The following is a 12,797-nucleotide window of genomic DNA, read 5'->3' on the forward strand; positions in this document are numbered from 1 at the left end:
AAAGGAATGAAAGAATGAATAAATTAATCTTTAGTTATGCATTATAGCCACAAAAGAAAAATATCTCTCCACCTTCTGACTCATTTCAGAAAGACCCAAGAGATTGTACTTCACCAACAAAGCTCCCTTTTAGAATATTGTATCAAACACAGGAATAGTCAATGAATAAGATTTGCATCAGTCATATTACCTTTATGTTTCGTTTGATCAAAATTGAATTATGATTTTACTCAATTATACTGTTTTCTGTACTTATATAATTTAAGTGTAATTAAATATATTTTGAAGTTATGTAACATAAAAGTTTGTGGATATAAAGACACATATTAGTTCATTCATATCTGGGTAAATGTTTACTATTGTTGAAATTTAATGTGTAAGACATTATTATGAATATTAAAAAAATCACAAAGGGGGTTAAACATTTAATGAAAAGCTGATATGTTAACTATAACTCTGGGGTTTAGCTTTTATTATTATTATTATTATTTTGAGACAGAGTCTCACTCTGTCACCCAGGATGGAGTGCAATGGTGCAATCTCTGCTCACTGCAACCTCCACCTCCTGGGTTCAAGCATTTCTCGTGCCTCAGCATCCCGAGTAGCTGGGATTACAGGCTCCCGTCACTACACTGACTAATTGGTTTAGCTTTATTTTGTTTATTAAGTTCCTTTTCATTCCTGTTCATATATACCACAGAGATCTTTATATAGTTGCAGCTATATTTGAATATTAACGTTTTATTATTCAGTTTATGCTTAAGGGTAATAGGTATTTCTCATTATTCCACACATATAATTTATCTCATACTTACAATTTTTGATAACTTCATACTAGCCTGTGTTATTGATGTAACTTAATTTATTAAGTTACAAGTTGAATATCTATAATCTGAAAAGTTTAGTACAAGATTGATTGGGATTTTGGATTGCTTTCATATTTTGGAATATTTTAATATATATAAAATTATATTTCTTGGGGATGCCACATATGTCTAAATGCAAAAATACAATCTGAAGGAAATTTTATACAATCTTTTAATAATTTTATGCACGAAACCAAGTTTTGACTGGACTTTGACTACAGCCCATCACAAGAGGTCAAGTGTGAAACTTTCCATCTGAGGTATCATGCCTATGCTCAAAAAATGTCAGATTTCAGAGCAATTCAGACTGGACTTTCACATTAAGCATGTTCAATGTACTTTCTGCTGGGAGTTTAGGTTGGACAGGTACAGAAGCCAGTATAGGATTTGACTTTTTAAAATGTATAATTTAAAAAATATTGTTGATGTGATTAATATTTTTGCACCTGATATACAAACGGGGTATGCGGTGATATTAGTGGTAAAAGGGAATGCTCTGTATTCTGCCCTAAAAATCAATATAGAAAATACCATAAACATATTAACAACTGACTTCACCGGCCTCTCAAGAGACTTCTTGTCTACTAATGGTGATTTATGTATTTTCAGTGAATATCAAATAATCTGAATGTTTCCTGAACTATATACAATTAAGAAATGTTTCGCTAGGGCTGAAACAAAATCATACACACTAAAGCTAAATATAAGAAAGTTTGCATTTCTTCAATTTGCTGCTTCTATGTGAATCCTACCATTCACTGTTCTGGAAAATAAAAAATTCAACATGTTTAGAAATTCAGAATGGAAATAAAATGATAATAAATATACAGTGATGCGGCATTGCATTTAGAACTAAGGTCTACCCAAATCAAATCTATTACATGTCTATCTAGTCCCCTCACTCTCTTACTGAGAACATAAAATCAACATACAACTTAAAGCTATCTTGTACTAATATGCATCAAAACCTCCTCCAATTTGTCTAGCCTGTCACCAGGACAGCAATTCCCATTCCCATTGTGCAATATTTATTCTATTCATGTCAGTCCCTCTCAGGTCACCTGCTTATCTGCTGATGTTCTTCTGCCATTGAAGCTTTTGTTGATTTCAGTAGATGCCAGAAGACTGCAAAAAGAAGAAAGGCAATGCTGAAGGATACTTCTTCTGTACATTATTGAGCTTCTTTGAAAATAGACATAAAAGTGATGTTTCTAGGTTCTTCTATTCAAAAATAGAGATGGTATGGTTTTCATCTTAGAACTTACATATGTATGTACATATTTCCCAGTTAGATAGAGTTTTGTGGAAAATATATGGATTTAACTCTAGTTTTGATCTTTGACAAAATGAATCAGATTTTATTCCTCTTTGAGTTTTGCATTGTTTATAAGAGGGTTTGGTACACCACACATTTAGTATAATAGTATTGTTTCAATATCCTCACTCACATTTATATAGCAGTTCTTTTTTTCCATATATCTGTTCTTTTACTTTCTAAATAAATTTGATCGTATTATTTCCACTATTTTTTTTTTCTCTTTCTTTAGTGGAAATCCTTGAATCTCTATATTTACAAAGTAAATTACTAAAAGTAAATGGTAATGATTCAGTTTCTGGACTATTCTTTAATGTATTCCAGATGAAAACTTTTCACTTACAAAACAAAATGTTACTATGTACTTTCACTAAATCTGTAAAAATATCCCAAGAAGCAAAGCACATTTTGATTTTCTACCAAAGTTGGGTTTCACTTTATTAATAAAAGCATACAGAGACTGATTGCACTTTCATAGTTTTCTCCACTAATTGTCTTGAAATATTTGTCATAATATTTTTATGGTAGACCAATAGAATATGGTTAAGAGAAGTCGTGTCCTGCACCCGAAATGATCATAAGCTAATAATTTCTAAGTAAAAGAAAACTCCAAGAGGTTTTAACAAGGAATCCAGTCAAGTCTGTATGACTTAGATTTTGAATTTCTCAAGGTTCTGCATGCCAGAAAATCAGGCATGGAGATATGTGAGCAAAATTATTTCTCCTTATTTGACTACATCACAGAAGATATATTGTCACATCTGGGAATATAGCCACTCTTCAGAGTGCTAATTCTGATATTTACTTTGAATGTTCATGAATCATTTATTTGAATGTAATGGTTCATAATATTCTAAAGATGATTGTATAGTAAATCCACAATGTAAAAAAGTCATAATATTTGTTATGATTAGTTCTATCTCTGTAAAGGTACAAGCATAATATGTAGCTAAAAGTGATCAGAATATCCTAAACCATTAGTAACAAATAAATATTTTGTACTGAATTTTTCTCACTTGTTTTATGTTCCTATTTTATCTCTCATTTGATAGGGTTTGAACGTGTAATTCTCCAACTTATTACTCTTATTGCTTGAGTACTTATTTTATTACATAATTTCCCATATAAATGACACATAGCTCCATTTGGGAATAATTTTATGTGGCAGCTAATGGACCATTACATTCACTACATGTTACTAGCAAAGCAGAGTATTGGGCACTGGTATGCCTTTGTTTTCATTCTATTTCTTAACATCGCATAGCCCTTGATCCATGGAGACTGTCTCTACCCTCCATGTTCTCTCATTTCAACCAGCAAGAGCCAGAGGAAGGAGAGTAGGATTTGGCAGAAGATTAACAGCACCTGCTTTGACTTTTTCAAGGTTGGAGATAGGGCAGGAAGCAGCCAATGTTTTACAAGGCATGGATTCTTCGTGAAGCTTTCATTTTGTGCACCCATTGTTCAAAATCTATTTCTCTCCTTGCTGAGCTCATGAATCTCTGTAAGCACTACTGATTATAGTAATCACACACCTTATGGGTTAAGAGTTCAGAAAGCAACTCAAGCTATATTTTGCATCAAAATTCAAAAAAAGCAAGATATTTCTTTGTTTTGTTATCATGCTTCTATTAGTTTTATTTTCCAGTAATTTGTTCCATCACATTACTTTGTAAGAATTTGAAATTCTTGCACCATGATTTATTATGAAACCATAAAAATACTAATAAATGCATCAACCAGAAGTCTATTATTACCTAAGAGGCATTTTCAGCAAAGTACAATTTAGCTTTTTATGAAATATGTAGCCATTCATGTTTTAATCTTTATAGATTACCTCATTTGATTTTTATTCTGTGTTACCATAAAGATGAATATTGTTCATGATAACTGATTTTTTCATGGTAGATATATAAATGGACACTATTGTATGTGTGCTATGGCATCATGTCATGAAGACCATTCATAATACATGTGATGTAGATGAAAGTGGACATTATTTTTCAAAGTAAAAATCACTATACTAGTTTTAATTTACATTACTATTCTCTTCATAATAGAAAACATGTTCATTATTCATGGCTGCTCACTATACACCCTTCTATGTCTTATAATAGCAGTCCACCTTTTAAGAACTACATACTATTAGGTATTCATCCAAATGCTTTAACCATTAATCCTTTACATGTATGTCCATCTCTTAATTTTTTTTTTTTTTTTTTTTTGATAAGTAGTCTCTGCCCCCCAGGCTGGAGTGCAGTGGCGTGATCTCGGCTCACTGCAAGCTCCGCCTCCCGGGTTCGCGCCATTCTCCTGTCTCAGCCTTCCGAGTAGCTGGGACTACAGGTGCCCGCCACCGCTCTGGGTTAATTTTTTGTAATTTTTAGTAGAGACTGGGTTTCACCGTGTTGGCCAAGATCGTCTCGATTTCCTGACCTCGTAATCCACCCGCCTAGGCCTCCCAAACTGCTGAGATTACAGGCGTGAGCCCCCGCGCCCGGCCTGTTAATAGTAAAATAAAATTTAGTTAAGCTTATTTTAGCTATATATTTAAACAGTATTTCTAACAAGATCCATTTCTAGAACAGCAATCTTTAGATGAAATTGAATATGTATATATGTAAAATCTGTTGACAATTATTACTGAATTTAAATTTTCACCAATAATTGCAAGGAATTCAATTTCACTATTTTTACCTACCTGCTTGCGTTTGTTCCCATTAAATCTTTGCTAATAAGGTAAATGCTCTGTTATTGTTTCAACTGTACATTTGATTCATATTGAGATTTATCTTTATTGAACATTTTGTGCTTTTCATTTTGTGAAGTTCTTGCTTTTATATTGGTATTAAACTAATTATGCATCCTAAGTATTAATTATTTAGGTTATATTTTGAATTTTTCAAATCATTGCCATTCAAATTTTAATTATTTAAATGTATTTATTAACTTGTAGTAGTATTTAAATTTTTTTCTTTAAAATATATCAGTTTCTTATTTGTTTTCTACTTCTTGAATAATTCTCTTCTCTAAGACTGCATATATTTCAACTACATGTTTATTCTATTAGTAGTTGTGTAGTTTATTTTTTAAATCCATATTTTCAGTCAATCAGGCATAGTTTTGTACTACCTAAAATGATGCAGGGCTATACTTTTGATACTTGTTAACAATGTAAGTGTTATATATTATAAAAATGCCTAACTTATCATATTTCTACAAATACTTAGTCTTGCTTCTAGACTTCTTTTTTTAAACTATAGAATTTTATATAATATATAATATATGTGGGATGTATATATGTTATATATACTTATATGTCTTGAATATAATACAGTATTACTAACTGTAGATTGTATCTCTAGACTTGTTCATTATATATTATATTTTATATTTATATTATATTACATATGTGTGTCTGTGTGTATATATATAAAATCATATATCACATGATACCTATCTGCTGTGGCTTTTTTCAAGGCAGTGTCAAAGAGATGATGATGGAAGACAATTGTGGAGTCAGGCTATTAAACATACTGGATTTGACTGTTATTAGGAATACCAAAATTTCTAATTCTTTAGTAATTGATCGTTCTGCTGAGGCATTAATTTGGCTTATAAATGCCAGTAGTTGGAGTAGCAGTTGCTACTTAGTAGGTTAGTATGTAGTAACGACATTTTTGAAATGCAATATTTATTGTGCATAAGGGGTTGGTCCTTAGTGGCATCAGATATTAGTATAGTCAGGTCACTGCTTTCACTTCTGTCTCCTGTGAAAACCAACATAAACATACAGACACATACACACAGAAACCAAAAGTTTGTTATTGAGGTTCTCAGCAAAACTACATTCGTCTTGAATCACAAAATACCCTTTTCTTACATATTCTCAGTACCATCTTCAATGATAGTTGTCAATAAGAAGGTAGAGATACTTATTCATGCTGTGATAATTATTATATGCCTAATTTTAGTTACTAATTCTACTTGTGTATTTGGCATTATTTCCTGTAGCATAGCATGCTGTGAAGAATATTCACGCCAAGTGAATTCCCTTCATTTATATTAACGTTGAAGTAAAGCACATGAACACATAATTTCGTATAAGAGCTATTAATGCCAGATGCTAAAGAAAAATACTTTCACTAGTATGGCTCACTTAAGTATTAAATGATTTCCTATGATTGAATCAAGTACACCAAACATTACCTCAAAGAAACATAATTCAATCATCCTTTATTTGATATAATTGTTTTCCTCTCATTGGCTTTGCCCATGGAATCCTTCCAGCTATAAATGTAAAATATTTGAATACATATATTCAAGGATTTAAAATGCTACAAATATACCAATGTACATAGGAATTACTCAGCAAACCTGAGCAATATATGGTATGAAATAACATTAAAATTAAATCACCTAATATTCAGACTTGTAAAAACTAATAGGCATATTTTGCATGGTCTTTTAGTAATTATGTATTTCTAACCACTAATATAAACCTTCAAATCCAAGAGATAAATATTTATTTATAGTAAACTTTTTTGCTTTTCTTTTCTCTCGCCATCACCCCAGCAGGACAGACCAACCCATTACATAATTTATTATGTATTAAACTCTCATTGCTTTATTTTTGTTGCCTCACTTATGGGAAGGCTGGTCAAATATGCAGCAAAATAGGGAAGTATCCTTTTAAAACAAAGAACACACTAGAAAACATTAGGTTTAATTACAGGCAATAATTTTAAAGCAATATTTCTCTTATAAACATCTGCGGCATTATAATATAAAATTGACTTGATATTTAGATTTTTGTTAATTTTGAAAAGTACATCCTAGACCAAAATGCAACTTTTATGCAACTAAATGAGGTTTCTCTTTAAGAAAAATGCATCAGATAGAAATAATTTCCATTTACATATTTAGAATACTCATGAAGAACAATTTATTTTCTTATTTGTTTACTCTGGAGGTCATCAGAAGAAAAGCCATAATAGGTTGTTATGAAAAATTTGATGCTGATCAGAATGAAAAATTGTCTTTAAAATGTATTTTCATGGAATCATAAATCCTCTTCAATTTTAGCTGCAAACTCTAAAATAATATAAAGTGACTACATCAAATTTGTCAAGGAATCTTGTTAATAAATAGCACTGTGATAGAGTAAGATGAGTTAGCACTGAAGAGGGAAAGAATTCAGGGTGTATAAAAGCTCAATATTCAGGATAATTATTTTAACTCAATAGTACTAAAAATCAATTTTAATGCAAAATAATTCCATGATGATAAAAATATCAAATTTTAAATGAAGGATCTGATCCTGCACTTGCATAAATCAGTTGCACTCGAACTCTTGTCTTGTTAGTTAAAATACACATTTGCTGAATTTTTTAAGTAAACATTCAAATGAAATTGGGCATTTTTATTTATTTGTGTTTTTATTTATTATTTTTAAAAACAGAGTCTTGCACTGTTGTACAGACCAGAGTGCAGTGGTGTGATACTGCAGCTGCAAACTAAGGGGCTCAAGGGATCATTCTGCTTCAGCCTACCTAGTAGTAGAACTACAGGTTTGTGCCACCATACCTGGCAAGTTAAAAAAAAAAAAAAAAAAAGTACAGATGGGGTCTTGCTATATTGTCCAGGCTGGTCTGGAACACTGCTGGCCTCAGCCCTCCTCCCACCTTGGTCCCCCAAAGCACTGTTATTACAAGTGTGAGCCACGATGCCGGGTCTGCAATTGGACATTTTGATTCCTAAACATTGAGTTAAAAAGTCATGATATTAAAAATCATGATTATTTATGGTAACAAAAATAAAATGGAGATAGAGGGAGATTGCTGATAATTTCAAATCTGTTATTTCTGAGATTGGTAAAACAAAGACTCCAGGAAGGAATTAATGTTTTACATTTTATTGCATATATTAAGGGAATGCAACTTGTTTTGATATAGGTAGCAAAGTGGTTACAATAGTCAAGCAAAATAATATACTATCATCTCATACAGTTACACTTGCGTGTGTGTGTGTGTGTGTGTGTGTGTGTGGCAAAGCATGTGAAATACACCCTTTTAGCAAATATCTTGAATACAATTCAATATTATTAACTGCAGATTAAATCTCTAGACTTTTTTATTCTATATATCTGCTACTTTGTATCTTTTGACTGACATCCTCCCGTTTTTCTCCTCCTTTCACCCTCCACTCCTGGTAACCATTGTTTAATTTTCTTTTGAGCTGTTGATTTTCTCTTTTCTTTCTTTCTTTTTTTTTTTTTTTTTTAGATTCCATATATAATGAATATAATGACATCATGCAGTATTTTTATTTCTTTGGTTATTTCACTTGGTATAATGATGTTAGGTTCATTCATGTTGTGGCAAATGGCAAGATCTCTTTTTTAAAGGCTGAATAATATTTCATTATATATTAGATTACATATATACATATATAATATATCACAATTTCTTTATCTATTTGTCAATGGACACTTCAGTTGTTTCCGTATCTTGGCTATTGTGAATAGTGTCTCAGTGAGGATGAGCGTTCAAATATCTTTCATAGGTAATTTCATTTATGCAGGGTGTGCAGAAAAGGGAACTTTTGTACACTCTTGGAAGAACTATAAGTAGGCAAGGCCATTGTTCAAAACAGTATGGAGGTTCCTATAGAAATTTAAAATATAATTACCATATGATCCAGCAATTCCTCTTCTGAGGATATACCCAAGATAAATTAAGAACCTGTAATGACTAAATTTAATAATCTCATTGATTGCTATATTTTCCTTTCTTTTCATCATTGATTTGAATAAAAAGCAGTTCATATGCATGATTTGCCTATATTTTAAAATATATAGATTATTATTATTATTATATATTTACATTAGACACAATTTAATATTCACCACAAATTTTTACTGGGCTAACACTTGTGTTTCCCAAAAAGAATAAGAAACTTTCAAACTGATATCTGAAAACTTCAGTCACTAACCAACAAGTAAGTAACCAAGAAATCTAGTTACATCACTTAATAGGCAGTTGGTATTTTACACTAAAATAGGGTAGGAACTAATGGAATTGCTTAAGGAAAGCAAATAAAAAGCACATTTTGAACAACTTTATTTCCAGTAAAACGTTGACTTTATATTAATTTTTCAATCCATTTATCAACTATATTTGTACTATTGTACAGTTTATTTGGCCTTTTACTAGAATTTTGTTTTTAATTATTTAATTATTTTATTTTTCTGAAGACAAAAAGAGATCCAGAAAAATTTTCTGTTTGTTTAAAATTTTCTCGAGTTATTAAATAAAATTGTATTTAAAATTGCTTAAAAGCAGAAAGCAAAAACTTAGAAATAAGAGGACTCAGACTAGGAAGATACTAAATACAGAGGTTTAATTTAGGAATTACTAACATGGAGTTTCTAATGTAAATTAGAAATAGTAGAAATAACTTAACCAAAAGCAGTTGGTTGCCATAGAAACAAGGTACATTCACTCTGGTGCTGATTGAGAGGCACATATCTTGGAAATAACACAGGCCACAGAGGATGGATATCTTTTGGAATGTTTCTTTTTCTCTAGCTTTTCTGTCCTCATAAAAGATGGCAAGATTGAAGGCCAGGTGGGCATGCAGATATTACAACTGAGAAAATTCTTCTTGACCTTAGCTATTATTAGCAGAAGGTGACTCAGAATATATGTAGTTCAAGTGACAGGACAAATATTTACTCAAAAATGTTAAAGTTGAAATAAGATGGCAAACAGATTTCAAATTGAGTGCTGTCTTTAATTGATTTGATTGTGACTGTCTGAAGTGGTAGTGCAGCTGGCTTCCTTGGACTCAACATGAAGGAATACAGTAGTTAAAAAAGTAAAAAGCTACTAGTTTGGGGGACAAAATTGCAAGTATTAGTGCTGTCTGCTTTCTAACATGAGCAGGGAGAGCACACAGGAATCAAAAGGCTAGAGTATGCAAAAATCTAAAATTCCAACCAATTAGTATTATCTATAACTAGCGTTTCTAGCCTGGAGCTTTTCTTACCCCAAATTTCAATATACAAACCAACAAACATATACATTTCTGATTCTATAATCAAAAAGGAGGCATTAAAAGTTAGCTCTCTTGGACTACCTGTAGAGTTTTAGTCACAAAACCAATTCCTTCTGTAGCTTCAAATTACCTTCTGTAATTTGAAAATTATATGTTCATATCGTCTATTAAGAATACATTTAGTAAATCAATAACACTTATATTACTTTTAATTGTGCAATTTGATGGAGAAGTTGACTAGTATTTGGGTCTTTTCAACCTGCTCATGAGAGAAAAGACAACAAGCCTAGCACTAGCAAAAGAGTAAACCAAAATAATTTCGAGAGTAATGTTAGATTGTGGTGGCAAGGCACATGTTTTACGCAGTTGTCTATTGGGATATTATGTAGTAAGCATGATTATATTAAATTTGCAATAAAGAGAATCTTTGTTAGGAAAAATAACACAATGATGGTTTCCCAACATTTTCACATATTTTCTTCAATACCAATCATGTATAAAGAAGATAAAAATGAAACTGTCCTAGTTGAATCAGAAATGTAAGACCGACTGCCTCAAATGCTCAAATACTTTTCCCACCACGCCATCCCACTAGAAATAGCCTCTGAATGTATTCTGCGGTATTTCTCGTGAGATGAGAATCAAATCACCAGAAACAAGTTTAAGAACAAGTTTTGACCATTTTTCTGCAAATGTCAGAGTTGTTTTTTAAAAATGGAGATATTAAAATACAATAAAAGTTCCTTTTACCTTCAAAACAAATGCAAAAGAAAAAACAAAAGCAGGTCACTATATGGAGAACATGTGGGTCAGACACAAACTTAGAGTATGGAGAGGAATCAAAAGTCTGAATTATTAATCTAGGGAAGAAAGGAATGTGATAAAAATCATGACTGTAGCAAGCCTGGGTGAAGCGGGAGAAAGAAAGGAGAATAGACAGCTTAGGGGTGGGTGGTAGGATTCAGAGGGTTGGGAAATTGCAGTAGTTTACTAGTGTTGAGAAAGTTAAGGAGGAGAGACAAGTCGAGGATGAATACTTTCTCTGATTTTGTATGTAAGTGCTCAAAATATTGTGGCTCCACAGAAGATGAGGAGTGAAGTCAAGGAAAACAAAAAACAAACAAACAAAAAACCCCTACCACTCCTAGCATGGCGTGAGAGGAGCTGGAGAAAGAGCATGTTCTCTCCTCACTGTCTCCCCATGATCTAATATACTCTAGACCCAATGGGAAGTGGGCAAGGGAACTTTAATTATTCAATCGAGGGAGGTTTGCCTTCCTAGGACACAGAGTAGGGAAAACGAGGGTAAGAAATGGATCTGGGAGAACAAATAAAAAATACTCAACACAGCTGCTAATTTCAAGAATGTGATAACTCTGAATATTTTATGCATTTATCATGTCATTTCATATAATCCTCCAGTAACCACCTCTTACATTCTTTGAAAGTAAACTAGTTTTAGAAGCTTTTTAAATGCTTTATGCTTTAATTTACATAATATAATGAGTTCACTGATTGTACTCTTCTTGGCACTTTGAATTGCCATAACAACCTTTCATTTTCAAACATCTCTTGTGTGCTTCTTTTAAATTTTGGCTGCATAATTTCCACTTAACCTCTGTACCCATGTGTCTTCCTGCTCTTTCAATTTCCATAACTAACTTTCTGATCTCTCTCTTTAATAATGTTCTGTTTATAATCCTGACTAGTTGTATTGACTTTTATTTATAAATTATATTCTGTCCTGTATTTTTCCCTTTTGTCACATAACAACTGTGAATCCAAGACAAAATACATATTTCAAGAGATTATATTTCCAAAATTCACTTATTTTAGATAACTGGATTGAGATATATTGATAGGAAATGTGCTTTAAAAAATAAACCATTTAAATGAGGCTTTCATCACGTCATAGTTAGTTGTATTTCTTTAATGTCCCCAAGGATATAGCTAATGTCAGCCAATCGATACACATATTTTCTTTCTGTAGAAACTTAATGTGTATCTGTGCATTACACCTTCTCAAAATATGTGTTATCTTATCTCAATATTTTACAGAGGAAGAAAGTGAGACTTTGAAATGATAAGTATATTGCCCAACACATCAGCTAAAAAATGACAAAATAGCAATCCCAGACAGATTTACAGGCTCCATAATTTGTGTACAGTTGACTTGTACAAATATTTAAGGTGCATGTAAACAGATTCTTACAATCTCACATTTAGAGGTAAGCATAATGGCAATTATTTCATATTGGTAGGATAAGAAAGTTCCAAGTTTCTAAGTATTTGTAAAAAGGAACAAATAATCATGGAAAGAAAAATAGCAGGTACATATTTACCTTATCGGTCCCTTACAAGAAAATAATTGGGCAGCAAAGAGAGAGATAATAAGTCACCTCAAAACAACAACAACAACAACAATAACAACAACAACAACAACAGCAAAAAACAGAACAGCATTTACAGGAGACCATGGCATGATAAGAACAGTGATATTATAGGCTTACAACTATTGTCATCCATCACACTGGGAATACAAATAAGAATGAGATTTG

The sequence above is a fragment of the Macaca fascicularis genome, chromosome 5 (assembly GCF_037993035.2).
Source record: "Macaca fascicularis isolate 582-1 chromosome 5, T2T-MFA8v1.1".
NCBI lineage: Eukaryota > Metazoa > Chordata > Mammalia > Primates > Cercopithecidae > Macaca > Macaca fascicularis.